An 18,149-nucleotide genomic window follows, 5' to 3' on the forward strand; every position below is an offset into this window, starting at 1 on the left:
ATAGTCTGTCCTCAACCACCCTCTCCTTTCTATCTACACTTTCTTCCAGGTAATCTAATCCAGCTCCAGCCCAGCCTCTCTGCCGACTCCAGATTTATGTTCAGTTCAGTTCAGTTCAGTCTCCCAGTCGTGTCCAACTCTTTGCGACCCCATGAATCACAGCACGTCAGGCCTCCCTGTCCATCACCAACTCTCGGAGTTCACTCAAACTCATGTCCATCGAGTCGGTGATGCCATCCAGCCATCTCATTCTCTGTCATCCCCTTCTCCTCCCGTCCCCAATCCTTCCCAGCATCAGAGTCTTTTCCAGTGAGTCAACTCGTCGCATGAGGTGGCCAAAGTATACTTACTTAATCTCTAGTTGGATGTCCATCCAGGGCATCTCAAGGCCAACATGGCCAAACCAGAACCACTGACTTTCTCCCATACTCCAGAATTCCCTCCTCTACAATTCTTTCCCACCCATCCTACAGGACACCAAAACTAAAACTCAGTTTTATTTTTCCTCTTCATAACCAGATTCCAATCCAAAAGTAAGTCCTATTGGTACCTCCAACAGGTAACTCAACAGCTTCCATTTACAGTGCAGCCACTCTGAGCCAACCACCACCATCTTCCTCCTGGATTATTGCATCAGCCTTCAGACTGGTTTCCCTGCACCTACATTGTGACGCATATTCCATTCTCCACAGGGCATCCAGGATGATGATTTTCAAGAGCAAATCAGATCTTGTCATTTCATGGTTAAAACCTTGTAAAGACTTCCAAGAATGAACTATGAATAAAATAGAACCTCCTTATGATGACCCCAAGGTCCTGTCAATCAATTCAGTATTCATTCTGTTTATTACTTCTCTCATTGATTACATTTCATCTACACTGGCATTCTTTCTGGTTTTTAATCACTCCCTTAGCTCATTCCTGCCTCAGGGGTTTGAACTTGCTGCTCTTCCTCCTTGGAGTTCTTGACCTCAGACTTTCCCATCGTGCTGGTCCCTGTCAGAGACTTCCCCTAAGCAACTCTCAGTCATTATCATATTATTCATATCATTGTCCTAATAGTCTGTCCTCAGCCATCCTCTCTTTTCTATTTATCCCTTCTTCCAGGTAATCTAATTATCATATTTTCATCTAGGTAATGCATCAGTATCTGAAAGGATTTTATTTAGTTACATTGACTGTCTTCCCAACTGCAACATGAACTTTTTAGGATATGGGCTTTTGTTTATTTGTTTGCTTACTCATACACATCCACTTCTTAGAATTTTGCCTAGAACATAAAAGGAATTTAGATAATATTTAGTTAGTGACTGACTAAATGTCAAGCTGTACCTGTGATCCAAAGGACTGACCACTACTAATAAAACTTTTCTTGACTTCATAGTTAACATGGTATTTTAGGTAGGACTGGAAGTTGGAGATATTTTGAACTGAAGTACAAAGGCAAATTGACTGATGGGCTGAAGAATCATTGCAATGGCTTCCTGATTGGTCCCCACTCTGTTTGTATTCATAAAAACATTAGCTAAAGTATCATTAAAGATAGCAAACAATTGAGATGTAATTATATCGTCACTCATGACCTGTGCTGAAGCAAATTGTAGCTAGCTTCAGAAGATGTAATTAAATTTCAAAACAAAAAAGAATTCAAAAGTCCTTTCATTATTCTGTAGAAAGAAGGACCGTTGAATGAAATTTGTGAAAGAAAATGAAAACAGGGTAACATTTTTCTTTATAAGCATTATAAGCTAATTGAATAGGAAATAATATTGACTGAATCCAAAAGTTGGCTAAGCAAAATACTCAAACAATTGAAATACTTGAAAGGTAAAAAGGTGATTTGATAAAAGTCCCAGCTTATTATTAATTGCTAAAGTGAGAAATAGATCTATGAATTCAGTTTCCCCTTTCCACTCCAATTAACCATGATTCATTGTAAATTAAAACCTGGTAGTGCCCTTGTGAATAAACTCTAAATTACAAAGACTTGGTAGATTTAAGGGTCTGAGCTAGTTTCCTCAAAAGGCTTAGGTGGAGGATAACCAGGGGTTATGATTAAATCAGCAGAAAGATTTATGAAAAAAAAAAAAAAAGAAAAATTACAGGCCTAGAAGCCTAAGGGTGTTACTTTGAATGCTCACAATTATTTTGGTAGAGCATAAACTATGACTTTGGGCTTTCCTGATGGCTCAGACAGTAAAGAATCTGCCTGCAATGTGGGAGACCTGGGTTCGAACACTGGGTTGGGAATATCCCCTGGAGGAGGGCATGACAACCCACTCTAGTATTCTTGCCTGGAGAATCCCCATGGGCAGAGTAGTCTGGTGGGCTGCATTCCATGGGGTCAAAAAGAGCTGGACACGACTGAGCGACTAAGCACAAACTATGACTTGAGGAGGAAGGTAGTTGTTAAAAATCTAAGTGTTTTACTAGGAGAGGTAATCTTACAGGCTCTCCCATCTTGGAGTCAGAGCTTATTGACTTTGATTGTGTAAGAAATAAGATCACGTATTCAATGTTTGGCCATCTATTTTAAAATTTTGTCCACATAGAGTACAGCTCAATATAGAATTAAATAAGCAAGTAATTAAATTGGAGAAATAAACAGTCCTGGAAGTACTAGGTCAGTCATGGCTAAAATAGACCTTGGAGGCACAACAGGGAAGAGAGAAGACCAGGAAGATAGAATCAGTCTGAGCAGGCAGCAGGGATGAAGACCCTGAGAAAGCAGGATAAGTCAGCACCCATATATGGACAATGCTGAGGATGGGAAGCATCTGAGAGCATCTGAAGTGGTTTACCTCTTCCCGCTCTGCATCCTGCATAGATGTGGACTTGCCTGAACTGGCCAGTTACTAGAATGAGGCCGAAGGATATGAGGTGAAGCCCAAATAAAACGCCAAAAGGACCAGTCATTTAAAGTACCTGCCCAGGTTCAAGCATGGATTAATTAAATGGATACTTGTTTAAAAGTAGAAAACTTGGTTTGCTCCTTTGTATATCAACAAATATTTCATGAGTTCCTTCTCTGTGCCTGCTATCGTGCTAAGCCAGGAAGCATAGCCTATATTTGTATCTCTATCTGCAGCCCTTGATTCCTGAGGCCATTGTGTGCAGGAAATGTCAGAGCAGTCATAATTTTACAATGAGCTAGAAAAATACATGTGTTAACTCCCCAGGTCCTCTAGCCGAAGAGAATTTCTCCTTTGAACTTTCACAGCAAAACATCTGAGGCTTTCTAATTACTTATCGCTTTCTCTCCCTAATCATATTTTATTTTACCTAGTTTCCTTCAGAACAAGGTGATGGTTTATTTTATTTTTTGATTCCTAGAGTGAATGTATATATGCAAGTATGTAGAGAAAACATATATTAATATAAACCAAAGAATATCTCTATGTTCAGTATGTGATGTGCGTGCTCAGTCGCTAAGTCGTGTCAGACTCTTTGCAACCCCATGGACTGTAGCCTGCCAGACTGCTCTGTTCATGGAATTTTCCAGACAAGAATACTGGAGCTGGTTGCCATTTCTTACTCCAGAACACGCATTATAAAAATTGCTTTAAAAAAAGGGACTAGAGAGTATCACATTAGAATAGCAAGACTGTATTTCAATTATGAAGTAAAATTATATTAAAGGCTGTACACATGGAGGATTTTGTTTTAAATATTATTTTGGCCTGAAGAAACAATGGAAAGTTACAACTATGCATTTAGCTCTAAAATAAAGCTGTTTTCTCTAAGCTCTGACCTGGAACCTTATAGTACAGAAAAACAGAGCCATTTACTATTATATTACTTCAAGGAAACAAAACATCTGTAATTCTAACCGTTACCCAATTCTTAGAAAACAGGAAAAAAGTCAAGAAAAATATGGGTTCTGGGAAATACTTGGCACCATATTTTTTCTAAGGAATGTGCTTCATTTGCAGAGATGGTAAAAGTTGAGTGTTGGACTATACATATTATCACTTTATCAGGTGATATTGATTTCAGTTAGGGAATGTTTGTTTTGAGGTACAAGTAAAAATGTATTATAGTCTTTAAGACAGGATTAAACAGAATGTGGATCAAGCAACCAGATTTTTATATGACCATCCCATCCCATCACCAGTGGAATCAAATTTGAAATGCCAAGCCATTAGTATGCTATTGCACATTTACCCAGTGCTAACCCTGGGTGTTCCACTCTCCCCAAAGTGCCCTCAGGGAGGTGAAAAAAGCAGGAGCAGTAGGAGAGGTGAACTAGTTTGAAGCCACTTCAAGATCCAAAGTACCTTGCCACCGCTTAGTCTGGGAGGGAGCTACTCAGTCTGCCGACAACATCTTCTGGAATTGTTGTCATGACTCAGCTCCAGATTCTCTGCTTCGTCTAGGTTTCCAAGAGGAAATTCTAAGGTTGACTTTACAGGGACCATGGCTCATTTTTCCTGTTCATTATTTGACTGCAAAAGAATATCCCTTTTTCCTCTCGAGCTCCATGTACTAGACTCTGGGATGATGATGGAAATGTCCTTCAACCATCTCTGCTACTAAGATAACACCCTCATCCCTTAAGAAGGAGACACCTTCACATTCAACTACTGAAAGCAGTAGTACTGGTCCATTTGGTACTAGAGACGATGTTATGAAATGATGAAATCACTATACCTGATAGTTAAAAGACTAATTTTTGCAGCAGATCCCGATCTTCTCTAAGTCCAGACTTTAGTGAAAAGGAGAGCATTCAAAGTTCTTTTGCAGAGGTTGTACTTTCAATTGACCTTTACTCGACTTGTTTTTAAAAATCTAAACTTTTATATAAAGCCCACATATCTCTATCAATCTTAAATTCCCTGACTGCCTTTTGATCAAAGAATCTGCATAAATAAATTGACAGCATTAGATTTCTATTTCAATGAAAAGTATAGGATATCTCTTATTTAAGGAAGTTAAGATAAGTATCAAATATGAAACCTTAAATTACATATATATTATACATATGTTACATTATTTTAAACGCAGCCAGAAAAGTTAATTTGTTTTAATCACTGCTGGTTACTTCTCTCTTCTGATTGACCAAAACATTTAATAGTTTATCACAAAATTTTATAGACATTAGAAATAGTAGAAATACATTTATATACTAAAATAAACTTTAGGAAGATTTATACCTGTTTATATGACTAAATAAATTAATCTCAAATATGGTTGGTTAATAGATTTGTTTTAGTTGGGGCTACTGTTTGTTATTTAGATATATTCCTATTATGAAATAAAAAGTCAAATGACTTGTTTAAATTCTAAAAATATTTATTTAGCATAAAGGCATATTTCTTTTTTGAAAAATGTTTAGTGAACACTGGTACTATAACTTATTAGAAATAGATTGCATTATTTTGCAAGTTTTTAGTTAAACTACACTAAATGCAATCACACCTCAGATAGCAGTAATGTGGTACAGTTCAGTTTAGTTAGATTTAGAATTCTATTTCCAATTCTCCAGTCAATATCCAATTATAAGGGGGGCAGGAGGGAATCATACAAAAGTATCAAAAGGTAGAACTTGCAATTATAAGATAAATTTAGTACTAGGGATGTAATATACAACATGATAAATATAACCAACGCTGATAGGGCTTCCCTGGTGGCTTAGTGGTCAAGAATCCACCTTCCAAGGCAGGAGTTATGGTTTGATCCCTGATCCAGGAAGATCTCACATTCCTCTGAACAAATAAGCCCACAACTATTGAGCCTGTGCTCCAGAGCCCGGGGTTGCAACAAGACAAGCTTGTGAGAAGCTTGTGCACACAACTAGAGAGTGGCCTCTGCTTGCCGCTACCAGAGAAAAGCCCACACAGCAATAAAGACCCCAGAGCCACAAATAAGATAAATAAGTATGCTATACATGAAAGTGAAAGTCGCTCAGTCGTGTCTGACTCTTTGCAAACTATAGAGTCCATGGAATTCTCTAGGCCAGAATACTGGAACGGGTAGCATTTCCTTACTCCAGGGAATCTTCCCTACCCAGAAATCGAACTGAGGTCTCCTGCACTGTAGGCGAATTCTTTACCAACTGAGCTATACGAAAGTTGTTAAAAGAGTAAATCTTAAGAGTTCTCATCAGTTAAAAGTTTCCTTCTATTTCTTTAATTTTATATCTATGTGAGATGATGGAGCATTTCATGAATATATAAGTTGTACAACTTAAATTCATACAGTGCTAAATGTCAGTTATATCTCAATAAAACTGGATAAAAAAGTTACTTTCCCCTCTCAAGAAAAAAAAAATACAGTGCAGATTTTCAACTCTGCAATTTGAGGGCAGAATTCATTAAAACAATGATAATACTAACCTAAGATCAATTGCAAAATATTTAAATGTTTTATATTAATAAAGAGATAAAATGTCATCAATAGAATTACTTTGTTAGTCACACCTACTAAGTTTATTCCTACCTCAAAGTTATCCACATTAATAAACTTATTAGTAATATTATTAATAACAAAAGTACCCTTTAAATAAAAATTCATAAAGTAAGTTCACTTTCTTATAATTTAAGCTTAGGTGGTAAAGACCAACAAAACACAGGCATCATATTTTTTATGTTTCATGTTTCCTGTCTATACACAAATAAAAGTCTGTGTCACTTTACTGTGACCAATACAATATGTGTTACAATATAAGAACATGGAGTATATGGTCTAATTTTATCAACGTTATTCAGGGGCAGTCTCTTTTATAAATAAACCTCAAAATCGATGGATTCCACACATAGGATTGACTGTTTCTCTCTTATTAAAAATTATAGTTTCTAATATTGTTAGTCGCTCAGTCATGTCTGACTTTTTGCAACCCCATGAACTGTAAAGCCCGCTAGGTTCCTCTGTCCATGGAATTCTCCAGGCAAGAATATTGGAGTGGTGGCCATTCCCTTCTCCAGTTGGAAATAACAGATTAACGAAAGTCTGACTTCTTCAAAATAAAAATGACTGAGCAAAGCAAAAAGTTTGAACTGGCCACCACAACCTCTATTTGAAAAGTGGCAAGAAGCCAGATAATTTCATTGTTTCTCAGAGGTAATGCTTTGCCTACTTGCCATCTGCTCACGTATCCTGGACTCACTCACTGGAAACCAGTTCAACTCCAGTACCCTTATACTGTCTGGTCTCACCAACTCAGCTCACACTGCTTGAATGGACACTTTGGCAGAGCTGTTAATTTCTTAATGCTAATTATTTATAGCTATTTATAGAAGGCTTGCCCAGTGTTTAATTCCCACCAAAGCCCTATTGGAACATCCTCTTATGATGCCTATTTTATAGATGATGAACTGAGGCTTGGCTAGGTTAAGTCATTTGATAAGGAAAGGACAAACCAGTAAGTGACAAACGCAAGATTTGAACCTAAAGCTCTCCTGCTTCAGAATTGGATCCTTAACTCACGAATTCCTATTTAATTATGATTATTCTTTCATTGTTTGGTGCAGTCCTGAATTGTATCAGAAATCCTTTTTAACTTTTTTTTTTTTGGTAGGAGAGAAGTCTCTTTTGATTTGTGGAAAATAATAAAAGTTTAGCTGAACCCTCAATTTAAAAGACCATCTGAGTCCGCTGGTTGAATGCAACATTGCAAATCTAAGAATATTCAGAGGAAGCAGTAAGTCCTGCAAGAGTCTAGTATCTTTTCCTGGTAAAAATTACAATTTCAGGTAAAGAACATGAGATCACTCCCTATTAAAAATTGAGGGGAGATTGGCACCACACTTAGCTTCAAGCCCTTCCCTGTCCCCCGCCCCGTCTCCCTCCCATGCTTACTTACCTTGATCAGGAAGGTGTGTTTTGTAAAATTCAAAAGGAAAAGTATGTCCGGGTTTCAGGCTGCTCTGATACACGCACACCTTCAAACCTGGCATGGATTTTGCTTTCTAACAACTTGCCCTCAACTTGACCTCAGGGAGTGGATTTTTCACCCCCTACTCCCATTTTTCACCTGCTACGGTGTGGAATACGAGGAGACATTTTTACCTTAGTTGTGGAGCCGAACCTGCCCCGGAAAGTTTGTTCCTGTGCTCAGTCACAAACGCTGATCATCGCGGGAGAGCCAGCGCTCGCTCACCTGTCCGGGAGGTGGAGGTGAGCTCGGAGCCGGTGCAGGAGGAGGGGCGGCAGGGCTCCCGCCGCGTGCGGCTCCCTCTGCGCCTGGCAGTGCCCTTCCGACGATCACCCAGCCCAAGAAGCTGTTAATTATTACTCCCTGTCGCCGCAGCAGGGAAGTGTTCGGAACCTGAGCCACTCCCTGCGCCTCAGTGCATGTTGGGAGTGTTTACTTTCTTCGCAGCAGCTGACAGGCACACTCCTCTGTGTCCTGTCACACATCTTGAGGACAGCTGAATTGACCAGTGAATCGGCGGAGGCTTTGCCCTCTGAACTGGACGCATTCTAGTCTCTCCTCTCTGGTCTGCAGAGAAACAGTCTTCTTTAAGAAAAGACATCAACGAGGATGGAATGTCATCATTCATGTCATTTTTTAAAAAAATTGTCTTTTAATTAGAAATTTCTGAAATATACCCCCTTGTTTTTATTGCCACTTCCTTTTGGAAAAGGCAGCTAATCACACAGAACAGTGGTTCTCACACTTTCTAGGGAACCAGAGACGCTTCTGTATCTTGCTAGACTCCAAGGGTCTCACCATCTATGAGACTTTGATCTAGTAGGTTTGGGGCAGGTGACAGGTATTTTTAAATCAGCCTCACAGAAGAATCTGGTGAACATCTGATTTTGAAAACTACTGTAGTAAAAGTATACAGGAGGCAATGAGTAGTAATTTAGTCACTAACTAGAGAATTCTGCGGAGAAGGCAATGGCAAGCCACTCCAGTACTCTTGCCTAGAAAATCCCATGGATGGAGGAGCCTGGTAGGCTGCAGTCCGTGGGGTCACTAAGGGTCGGACACGACTGAGCGACTTCACTTTCACACATGGGAGAAGGAAATGGCAACCCACTCCAGTGTTCTTGCCTGGAGAATCCCAGGGACGGGAGAGCCTGGTGGGCTTCTGTCTATGGGGTCACACAGAGTCAGACACGACTGAAGTGACTTAGCAGCAGCAGCAGAGAATTGTGTTTGGAAGCTGCTATCCCGCAATACCTCTGATTTTAAAAAGGACACAAGTCTAATTAACTAGACTTATTATGGTGATGATTTCACAGTATATGCAAATATTGAATCATTATTTTATACACCTGAAGCGAATATAATATTATATGTCAGTTATATCTCAAAAAGAAAGGAATGGATAAAGGAACTGACAGTTAAAAAGAGGGGTGGCTCAGTGATAAAGAATTGGCCTGTCAATGCAGGAGATGTGAGTCTGATATCTGATTGCAGAAGATCCAACATGCTGGGGAACAACAAAGCCTCTGTGCCACAATATTGAGCCTGTGCTCCAGAGCCTGGGAGCCACAGCTCCTGAGCCTGTGTGTCACAAAGCACTGAAGCCCAGGAGCCCTAGGGACGGTGCTCCAGTGGAGCCACCGCAATGAGAAGCCGGCGCAGTGCAACTAGAGAGTAGCCTCCGCTACCCGCAGACAGAAAAAGCCCTAGCAGCAAGGAAGACCCCATGGACTGCAGCCCGCCAAGCTCCTCTGTCCATGGGATTTTCCAGCCAAGAATACTGGACTGGGTTGCCATTTCCTTCTCCAGAAGATCTTACCAACCCAGGGATCGAACCTGGGTCTCCCACATTGCAGGCAGACTCTTTACCATCTGAGCCACCAGGGAAGTAATGAAGACCCAGCACAGCCAAAATTATAAAATTTTAAATAAATAAATAAATTATTTTAAAAAAAGAGTTCCCTCTTTGAAAACTACCAAATACCAAAACTTTTTATATTTATTTAAATTAATAAAATCTGACTCCTCCTCCCTACCCCCCACCACCCCCCCGCCAAAGGTACCAAAGACTTAGACACACTCAGAGTAAACACTCTGGAAATAATGCTTTCATTTACACATGCACAAATGTACTTTTTGGTATCATTGGTACTTTATTTGTTTCCCATGTAAAGCACTTTGATAATGGGGAAAAAAAGGTTATTTTACAAGTGTAAATCTCAGAGACCTCAAAAGCAATTGAATATAATTCCTACAATGAGTTCAGAAGACAGAGTTGATTTCTGGTTTCCTATATTTGCAAATGTCAATTTAACTGAGCATTACTCTGATTTGCAGGTTACAAGTTTGATATAGTATTAATACTTCAAGGATTCTCTGTGTTCAAAAGATCAGACAGTTTATCTAGTTAACTTTTGGTGTGTGGAGACCAGGGATGTTGAAACTGACCATTCTTTGGGCTAGTTTAATGAGCGGAACAGAATCAGGCATGTGGGCTTACTGGATCACAATAAAAGCTTCTACAACTTCATATATGAGGACAGTGTGACCTGGTATTACCCGTGGATCTCAGTCTGATGGCCGTGTTCGCTCTCCAAACCCTCTTGTGTGACTGACTGCTGGTATGGACTGACCGTTGAATGACAACTAACAGGAACTGCAGAGTCCACAGATCCTAGGCTCCAGAACATCTTTTTCCAAATCCATGCTGCACTCCTATTGTCTACATTTGTTTACTATCAGTATCAGAGAAACCTTGTTCTGTCTTTTTTATCTGCAACCATCCCTGAAGACTTTGGTCTGATGACTGGTTTCAACTGGTTTCCTTTTGCTAGTTTCAGTGATTCTTTTTGTTTTGGAGTACTTAATCTTTTACAAATATAAAATTTTTATTTTATAATATAAAATTCCATAATTTTACTTGTGCAATGTGAAAAATTTGAAAAGCACAGACATGTAGAAGAAAAAAATCACAATTCCATCTCTGAAATATAGTTACCAAGAACAATTTAGTAAATGTCACTATTGATACACTTTCTCTATGGATATTTATCAAAATGCTATTACACTTGGTTTATTATTTTATAGTCTACTTTTATCACATTGAATGTATTATAAACAATTTACCACATGTCAGCTTTTTTTTTCTGCAATGTGATCTTTAACTAGCTGCCCTGTATTACACCATATGGATATACCATTATTTACTTAATCAGATCTCTATTGTGGGATATTTATGTTAGCATAAACAATGCTGCAGAAAATGTTTGTATGTAGTTACACACAACCATGATTATACCTTTTAGACGTTTCAAAAAATGAAGTTGCCAGGTGAAAGGTAATGTACATATTTGAAGAATTTCTCTCAAGTGTCAATTTTATTCTCCCGAACTAACTTTTGGATTACTTTTATTTTAAAACATTTACAAATTTGAACTTCACAGTTGATGCTAGTGGTAAAGAACCCACCTGCCAACACAGGAGACGTAAGAAATGCAGGTTCGATCCTTGGATTGGAAAGATTCCCCTGGAGAAGGGCACGGAAACCCAGTCCAGTATTCTTACCTGGAGAATCGCATGGACAGAGGAGCCTGGAAGGCTACAGTCCATAGGGTTGCAAAGAGTCAGACACAACTGAAGCAACTTAACACACAGTACATCAATTGGAAAGGTTTTAAAAAATTCATATCCTATTTTGGCTATGTATGTTATTGATAACCTGTAAGATTGAACCCATTTTTAGACCGACCCTGTATTTGCTTTTTGTTTATTATTCTCTTTGGTCATTTTTTCTGTATTGATTTCTAAGAACTCTTTCTATATTAATCACATCAGCATGTTATCGAATATGCTGTGGCTATATTTCCCACTACTGTTTGCATTTTAATTTTATGGTAGATTTTTAACTTAACAAAAGTTTAAAATTTTAAACAGTCAATCTATTAATATTTTCCTTTATTGCTTACACCTCAGTGTTAAAAGGGGCTTCCCAGGTAGTCCAGTGGTAAAGAATCCTCCTGCCAATGCAGGAGATGCGAGAAATGGAGGTTCCATCCCTAGGTTGGGAAAATGAGAAGGAAATGGCAACACACTCCAGGATTCTTGCCTGGAAAATTCCATGGACAGAGGAGCCTGGCAGGTTACAGTCCATGGGGCTGCAATCGGACATGACTGGGTGACTGAGTACACACACTGTGTTAAAAAGCTTTCCCATCCTTAAAGTATGTATATATATATTTTTTCTTTTAGTTTATTTAGATATTATTTATTAAATTTAACATTTTAACCCATCTGGATTTTATGATGTTAACAATTGTGAAATTTAAGTCTAAATTGATTTTTTAAACTATTAGCTATTAGCCAAGTAACATTTAGTAAATAGTTATAGATTGTAAACTCTAGAAGGGGAAGAGCTATGTCTTATGATCTATTTTATCCCTGAATCCTAGCATAGTGACTAGCAGTTTCGTGGTTACTCAGGTCAAAGTTTTATTTATTTATTCACTTATTTACTTATTGATATATTTAATTGGGTCAATTTTCAATATTATATTAATTCCAGGTATACAACATAGTGATTAAAATTTTTATAGATTATACTCTATCTAAGGTTATTATAAAATATTGGCTATATTCCCTGTGCTATATAATACATCTTGTAGCTTATTTATTTTATAGGTAGTAGTTTGTACTTCTTAATCCCCCACCTACATCTTGTCCTCTACCCACCAGTAACCGCTAGTTTCTTCTCTGTATCCATTAGTCTATTTCTTTAGGCCAAATGTTTAACAGTCACTCGATTCTTTTCTTTCCGTCCTTCCCCTCCCAGCAAGTCCTGAAGTTATATCTTAGTCTCTGCATCTCCACTACCCCTTAGATTAAGCAGCAGATTTGATTCTTGCTCAGATACTATGCATGGTCTCCTCAGTGAGGCAGAGAGTTGCCTCCACTCTTGTTCCACAATAGTCCATTCTCCACCTATTGCCAGTGTAATCTTCTAGAAACAAAAGACAAAACAAAAAACATTGCTGCCTCTCATCTCCTTTGCTGAAAACTTTCCTGCTGGTTGTCTCCTAAATCTGCAATAAAATCTACATCTGAGCTTCTTCCTATGACCTCCAAGGTCCACATGACCTTGTTCTTCCCTATGTCTTTGAACTTATAATTCTCTGCTTCCTTAGTACTGACTCTTTCTTGCTGTCCTGGTTTGATTTTTGTTCCCAGAACAGACTAAGCTACTTCCTGCATCATTGCCTTTGAACTTGGTATTGTCTCTGCCAAGAAAGCTCTGCCCTTGTCATGGCTTCTTTCTTTGCATTTTTTGATTTTGTTTTTTTCTCAAATGTTGCTTCTCAGAGAGGCTTCCCATGACCACTCTATTTAAATAAATCTTCCAGTCTTTCTATATAAGAGTCACCTGTTTTGTTGCATTAGTGGAAATCATCACTATATGAATGAATTTTATTTTCTGTTTATTATTGAATTTGTATTTATTGCTTTGGATGACCTGTTTATTTTATATCTCTCCTCATTAAGACATAAGCTCAAAGAGAATAGGGACCTTGACTTCTAGATCCACCGTTCTGTCCTCAGTGTATACAACAATGCCAGGGCCATGGCAAAAGCTTAAGAAACAATATGTCAGCAAATTTGGAAAACTCAGCAGTGGTCACGGGACTGGAAAAGGTCAGTTTCATTCTAATCCCAGAGAAACGCAATGCCAAAGATTGTTCAAATTACGATAGAATTGTGCTCTCTTTACATGGCAGTAAGCTTATGCTTAAAATCCTTCAAGCTAACCTTCAGCAGTATAAGAACTGAGAATTTCCAGATGTACGAGGTGGGATTAGAAAAGGCAGAAGAACCAAGATCAAATTGCCAACATCCGTTGGATCATAAATAAAGCAAGGGAATTTCAGAAAAAAAACATCTATTTCTGCCTCATTGACTACACTAAAACTATGACCAACCTAGACAGCATATTAAAAACAGAGACATTACTTTGCCAATAAAGGTCTATCTAGTCAAAGTTATGGTTTTTCCAGTAGTCGTGTATGGATGTGAGAGTTGGACTCTAAAGAAAGCTGAGTGCCAAAGAATTGATGCTTTTGAACTGTGGTGTTGGAGAACACTCTTGAGAATCCCCTGGACTGCAAGGAGATCCAACCAGTCCATCCTAAAGGAAATCAGTCCTGAATATGCATTGGAAGGACTGAAGCTGAAGCTGAAACTCCAATACTTTGGCCACCTGATGCAAAGAACTGACTCATTGGAAAAGACCTTGATGCTGGGAAAGATTGAATATGGAGGAGAAGGGGATGACAGAGGATGAGATGGTTGGATGGCATCACTGACTCGATGGACATGAGTTTGAGCAAGCTCTGGGATTTGGTGATGGACAGGGAAGCTTGGTATGCTGCAGTCCACGGGGTCACAGAGAGTTGGACACGACTGAGTGACTGAACTGAACTGAAAGCCTTTGACTGTGTGGATCACAACAAACTGTGGAAAATTCTTAAAGAGATGGAATACCAGACTTACTTGTCTCCTGAGAATCCTGTATGTGGATCAAGAAGTAAGAGTTAGAACCAGAACTGGAACAACGGACTGGTTCCAAATTGGGAAAGGAGTACGACAAGGATGTATATTATCACCCTGCTGATTTAATTTATATACGGAGTACATCATGCGAAATGCTGGTCTGGATGAAGCACAAGCTGGAATCAAGATTGCTGGGAGAAATACCAATAGCGTCAGATATGCGGATGATACCACTCTAGTGGCAGAAAGTGAAAAGGAACTAAAGAACCACTTGGTGAAGGTGAAAGAGAGTGAAAAGCTGGCTTGAGCTGAAAGTTAAAAATATGAAGATCATGGCATCCGGTCTCATCACTTCATGGCGAATAGAAGGGGAAAAAGTGGAAGCAGTGACAGATTTTATTTTCTTGGGCTCCAAATCACTGTGGACGGTGACTGTAGTTACCATGAAATTAAAACAGGCTTGCTCCATGGAAGGAAAGCTATGACAAAAAAGCACAGAGACTTTGCTTTGCCAACAAAGGTCAGTAATACTCATAGTTATGGCTTTTCCAGTAGTCATGTATGGACATGGGAGTTGGACTATAAAGAAGGCTGAACGCTGAAGAATTGATGTTGTCAGTCTGTGGTGTTGGAGGGGACTCTTGAGAGTCCTTTGGACTCCAAGGAGATAAAACCAGTCAATCCTAAATAAAATCAACGCTGAATATTCATAGAACTGATGCTGAAGCTTCAATACTTTGACCACCTGATGTGAAGAGCCGACTCATTGGAAAGACTCTGATGCTGGGAAAGATGGAAGGTCAAAGGAGAAAGCAGTGGCAGAGGATGAGATGGTTGTATAGCATCACCAACTCAATGGACATGAATTTGAGCAAACTCTGGGAGACAGTGACGGACAAGGGAGCCTGGCATGCTGTAGTTCATGGGACTGAAAAGAGTCTGACATGACTAGCAACTGAAAAACAGCAATAAATATGAGTTGAGTAAATAAATATAGGTCATAGTTTTTCCTGATTTGAAGTGATTCTTTTCTCCCAGGCCAGCAGGTTGTTGTTCAGTTGCTCAGTCATGTCCAACTCTGCAGCCCCATGGTCTGCAGTACACCAGGCTTCCCTGACCTTCACCATCTCCCAGAGCTTGCTCAAACTCATGCCCATTGAGTTGGTGATGCCATCCATAATAGCAATCAGTGACTTCTGGTCTCGGGGATAAAGGATCCTAAAACTACATAATTTTCTTGTTTGGTGCTTTCTTTTAGGGCACTGATTTGTTCCTGCCTCTTTTAATCCCTTGGAAGGACTTTCTTACATTGGTTCTGGCATTGGCCATATGACTTTGCTTTGGTCAGTGGGTCAGTTCTCAGTGATAAAAGCAGAGGCTTGAAGATCTGTTGTGCACTGGGACATACCCTCTCACTGCTCTTGGAGTTCTGAATAACCATGTGAACAAGTCTGGGCCAGCCTGTAGGATGATGCAAGACCCTTGACTCTCTCTGTTCCTTTATCACCCCAGCCAACAGTCTAAAAGCAGAGCCACTAAGCTAACCTGCAGTTGACTGAAGACCCATAATGGGGTCCAACTGAGAACAGCAGAACTACCTAGCTGAGCCCAGCCCAAATTACCAACCCACAGAACTATGAGCTATTTTAATAGCTATTGTATTAAGCCACTAAGTTTTGGGGTGGTATGCTTTCGAGCATAATCTAACTGATATATCTGGTGTGGTTTCCTCACACACACACACAAATGAACACATACATGAACATGTGTATACAATAGTATATTAACGGTTGGAAAGTGAGAGAAATACTAGGATCACAATGTGTTCTTAATATAATTCTGCTGCCAGGATGCAATCACCCATAGAAATAGAACAGAAAGAGGACAAGAAAGAGATGTGGGTATAATTAGATTGGGTCATTTCTGTATCTCACTTAAGCACTCCTGAAAGATATTTAGAGATGATTGTTGGGCTTCTCTGGTGGCTCAGAGGTTAAAGCGTCTGCCCCCAATGCGGGAGACCCGGGTTCGATCCCTGGGTCGGGAAGATCCGCTGGAGAAGGAGATGGTAACCCACTCCAGTATTCTTGCCTGGAGAATCCCATGGACGGAGAAGCCTGGTAGGCTACAGCCGACGGGGTCGCAAAGAGTCGGACACGACTGAGCGACTGAACGGAACAGAACGCAACTGAAAGAAAGAAACAAAACAACAAATTGCCTGTGACAAATTTAACACTGTGACCCAGTTGCTATGGGCCACTCATACCAGTCTGTTTCATTGGCTTGTTCGGTTTCTGAGGCTGCACTGGAAGCCAAGGTTACGCACTAAAAGCCAAGGTTATGCACTAAATGACATTTAGAAAAAAGGAAGCAAATTAGCTCCAAACAAGTAGGGGATTCCCAATAAAAACCTAACTAGGAATTGCCTTAATAAGGAAGCCACAAGACAACATGTTGTCACAAGACAACATGAAAAATTACTTTTCCAATATGAAAAGCTTGAAATAAATATACTTTACATCTGGGAATTTTGCTGTAGAGATCTTAATAATTTACAATTATAATATTAATTCTCAGGGAAAAACCCCAACATTTATCTTGAACTTGAAGAATAAACCATCATTTCCTGTTAAATTAAGAAACATTTAATTGTTTTTTTTAACGAAAACAAATATTTTAAAACATTGACTTTAAAATATATTGAAAAAATAAGACGAGGGAGGAGAAATTCCCTTCTAAAATCCCCCTAAAGCTTTAATTAAATCAATGCTGTTATTGATGTACAGGTCATTTTAAAACTTATATATAGTTGTTTAATTTTTAAAAAGTCTCACCCTTCTGTAGTTGCTGTATGTTTTGTACCTATATTGACTTTTGAATCAGACTGCAGTTTGTCCTAATCATGAGAATAATTGCCACACAACTGCTTTTACAATTTGAACAATGAAAAACATTATATTAATTGAGAAGTGATGAAATAAGTTCCATTCCGAGTGCATTTGCTTTCTCCTCTGATAGACAGTTTTTAAATTGTCAATAGGGACTGTTTCCAAGTAGTGTAATGGCCAGGGGAAGGCATTCGCTTTAGTCACATTTTGAAAAATTACTAGGATGTAAGATCAATCTGGATGGGACATCTGTCACCCCACTGATCACAAGGTTCGATTTAACTGACCTGGCTGGCTAGGCAGTGTCACTTTCCTCCTTCACACCTCCATGAATGTCCTTCCTGCCCTGCGTGCTCCCTTGGGTCAAAGAGGATGGTCTTCCCCTACATAGGTGGACCATTCTTTGGTCAAGGGTATATGAGTATCTGTGGTTCCTTGCTGGAATTACACAAGAAGCTCTCAAGGTTCGTTTGCAGAAGAAGGTAAGGAATTCATACTTTCAAGACTCCAGACACATCTGAATGAAGCACTGCTTGTAGCAGTCTGTCTTTCTTTTTTCTAAGTTTATTTACTTTTAATTGAAGGATAATTGCTTTACAGTATTGTGTTGATTTCTGCCAAACGCAGTCTGTTATTTCTTTTCAAAAAACAGAAAAGGAAAAATTATTTTGTGTCAGGTTAGGTGCAGAGAAGGTCTTACAAAGTTAAATAAGACAATCTCTGCCCTCAAGGAACTAGAATCTTCAACACTGAGATGGACTCCATTCAGTCTTCTCTGCCACAGAAGAGAAAAGATTTCAAAGTGCATATACTTTCAAAATTCAGTGACAGAAAGAAACGAAGGGCAT

At 39.1% G+C, this 18,149-nt stretch overlaps 1 protein-coding gene across 2 annotated transcripts in view; it reads right to left on the minus strand.

Moving 5' to 3' along the window:
* RASSF6 (Ras association domain family member 6) overlaps nt 1-8,290 on the minus strand; it is a 70,132-nt gene extending 61,842 nt beyond the window's left edge. The window contains exon 1 of one of the 2 annotated variants that reach the window (XM_088836386.1): nt 8,099-8,290. The gene's annotated coding sequence lies outside the window, so the exon portion shown is untranslated. Of the gene's footprint in view, nt 1-8,007 lie in introns of both variants that reach the window. The other variant, XM_055434421.2, reaches the window with a different exon arrangement.
* Nucleotides 8,291-18,149: the final 9,859 nt, after the last annotated feature.

This window comes from Moschus berezovskii, chromosome 5 (assembly GCF_049115385.1).
Source record: "Moschus berezovskii isolate FMDL1 chromosome 5, NW_MosBer_1.0, whole genome shotgun sequence".
Classification (NCBI taxonomy): domain Eukaryota; kingdom Metazoa; phylum Chordata; class Mammalia; order Artiodactyla; family Moschidae; genus Moschus; species Moschus berezovskii.